The sequence below is a fragment of the Pteropus vampyrus genome, unplaced genomic scaffold (genome assembly GCF_000151845.1).
Source record: "Pteropus vampyrus isolate Shadow unplaced genomic scaffold, Pvam_2.0 Scaffold86, whole genome shotgun sequence".
NCBI classification, from domain to species: domain Eukaryota; kingdom Metazoa; phylum Chordata; class Mammalia; order Chiroptera; family Pteropodidae; genus Pteropus; species Pteropus vampyrus.
This window is the reverse complement of record NW_011888867.1, coordinates 1,075,506-1,078,700: the sequence shown is the minus strand read 5'-3', so window position 1 is coordinate 1,078,700 and position 3,195 is coordinate 1,075,506.

Genomic DNA, 3,195 nt, shown 5'->3' with positions numbered 1-3,195 from the left:
CTCCTCCTCCTCCTCCACAATTAATTGCTCAGAGGACCTCGAGATGAGTTAAACACCTCCGGCTTCTCAGATGGGGAAAAAGCAGCTCAGAGAGGTCAAGGGACTCACTCAAGGTCTTAAAAATGAGTCAGAGGCCCATTGGATTGTACCTTCCAGTCATTTATTGATAGACTGATTCATCTCCTATTATTCACCAAATAATTACTGAGCACCTACTATATGCCTGGCCTGGTCTAGCTGCTGGGAATACAATGATGAACAAGAAGACTCTGCCCTCACAGAGCTGACATTTCGGCACTGAGGCCATGAGACCCCTCACTGTTCCAATGATGGGCACTGGGCCTGTTACCTAGGAGGCGTGTGATCTAGTTGTCTATTACACTTAATTGTTATCAGTGTCCTCTCGCAATGCCTTCAGGTGTAGAGCATATCACTATTGTGTAAGGAATAACCTGAGTTAACCTTTACTGAAAGCCACCTAAGTGCAAGATGGTGGGGTCTTTGCAGAGGTTACTTCATTTCATTCTGTAAACAAACCTGTGCAGGAAATATTATCTCTCTTTTCTTTTACAGATAAGGAAGCTCAGAAACAGCACGATTGTCTGAGATCATGCCACACCGCTGGTCAGTGGGAAAACTAGACTCAGAACCTAGGGTTTCTGGGCTCTGAAGTATGCATCTGTGTCATCTGATTGGGTCTCGTGCTTTTAAAGCTTTGCCCCCGCCTAGAGGGCTGCTCCTAGTAAAGCTGGAAGCAGCCAGAGGACCCCAAACCCACAAATCATGGGGGCCCGTTATGTCGAAGGGGGCCGAGGACACAAGGATGTATAAGACAAGAAGCTTGCCCCCAACTTGCTTCCACTGCAGATAGGCAGAAATACAACAAATGAATAACCGCTTCTACAAGAATCTGTGCTTGAAACCACTGCCTGCATCCTTACTGCATCTGCCCGAGTCAGAGTTAGTGGCAGGGCTCAGATCTGACTTACCTCTGGGTTTCCAGACTTCACAGCCAGCCCTGCGCTGGCTTGGCTTGTGGAGGGCTCAGGGAGAGTGTGAGGAAATGAAGCGACGTGGCAGAATGAGCTTTGCCAGTTAACCTGGAGGCCAGATAACAAGTGAAATCCTCTTGGGCACAGAGAGGGAAGCTGGTGGTCAGAGGAGCTGACCAGAGAATTAGGGGAATCGGTCTTCAATGTCCTTAGGAGGTGGTGGAGAGGACACTTCAGTGAGCACCAGGAGCCCGTTCAAAACCTGGATTCTTGGGCTCTGTCCCCCAGAGATTCTGCTCAGGGTGTGGCATGGGTCTAAGATCCTGCATGTTTAACACTGGGTGGTTCAGCAGGTGGGGTCTGCATCAGTCTGCTGGACTGCCATAGCACATTACAACAGACTAGGTGGCTTAAACAACAGAAGTTTATTTTCTCCCAGTTCTGGAAGCTGGAAGTCCAAAATCAAGGTGCCAGCAGGGCTGGTTTGCAGGGAGGCCTCTCCTCCTGACTTGGGGCTAGTTTTCTTCTCACCGTGTCCTCTGGCCTTTACTCTGTGTACACTCACTCTTGGTGTCTCTTTCTCTTATAACGACACCGGTAATATTGGGTTAGGGCCCCACCCTCATGACTTCATGAAACGTTAATTACTTCCTTAAAGGCCCTGTCTCCAAATAAGTCACACTGAGGATTAGGTCTTTAATATATGGATTTGGGTGGGGGCCACAATTCAGTCCATAACAGGCTCCATAGACCTCACTTAAACACTGCTGGAAGCCAGTCGACTACTGGGGCCTGTGTGGTCAGAACTGTTTCAGAAAGATGCTTGTGAACCATCTTGGTCTAGTGAGTGCCCCTCGCCTGTACCCTTTTGACCACTAGATTGTGCGTCCCCCTAAGCAAGTTGGTTCTCCTCTTAGGGCCTCAGGTGAAGCAGGTGGCACACCTACCCAAAGCCCCTTCTAGTGTAGAACCTTCTGATTAGCCCATTCTTTTCTTCATGGTTCAGTCTTCTCTCGCACACTGACTGAGCACCTCCTGGACAAGGCCCCACAAGGCCTCGAGAGGAGGATTTATCAAGGGACACAGTCACCAGCCTCCAGGAGTAGACGGCCCAGGTGGGCAGACTCTCGCAGAGGCCTGAGGACCTGGAGGGCAGGGGCAGAGGGCAGGGCACCTAGGAAAGGTCAATGGAGACGGAAGTGGTCAGATCTGCGTTTTCATCTCCTGGACCCTGCAGCTCCGTGAGGATAGGGGCCTTGACCTTTTGTTGTTACATCCTCTATTTCCTAGAGCTGCAGTAAAAAGGTACCACAGACTAGGTGGCTTCAACAATAGAAATTTATTCTTAGTTCTGGAGGTTAGAAATCCAAGATAGAGGTGTTGGTGGGGTCGATTCCTCCTGAGGGTTGTGAGGGAAGGTTCCAGGCCTCTGTCTCTGGCTTGCAGGCAGCCATCTTACCCCTGTCTTTCCATCACCTTCTCTCTGTATGAGTCTGTGTCCAAATTTCCTCATTTTACTTTAATCACCTCAGTAAAGAACCTACCTACAAATATGATCACATTCTGAGGTACTGGGGGTTAGGACTTCAACAGGTGAATTTTGTTGGGGGGTGGGGGTACAATTTAGCCCATAATAATCCCTACTACCTAGAAATATTTGACATATAATGAAAACTTTGACTGGCTATGGCTGCAGCTTGGAGAATGGCCTGTAGAGGGCGAGCCTGGAAGAAAGACCAGTAACGATGCAGGGTGAACATTCCAGGCACGAGTGGACAGGGACACATATTTGTCAAATGTTTATGAGCACTTCCTGTGCCGGGCGAGATGCTGGGAAGACAGCGAACGAGGTACAGACCTTGCCCTTGGGTATTCCACACTCTGTTGGGATTAAAATCAAAGAACTAGGCAACCACACTTAGAAGCAGGGCAGTAGGGTAGAGAGAAGGGACAGACTAAAAATGTCCAGATTCCATTTAAATATATGATTTGGGGCTGGAGCTGCCAAATCACCCCCAGAGAGTTCTTTTGAGGCTGAGCTGTACCAGGCCCGGGCTGGGCAGCAAGGTTGGTGTCCTTGGCCTGGACAGCCTCATGTGTCACTCCTCTGCTTAAAACTTTCTTGATGGCTTCCCATGGCTCCCCTCCTTCACATTGGCCTTCCTCTCCTCCCTAACTTGTCGGGTTCATGCTGGTCTCGGGG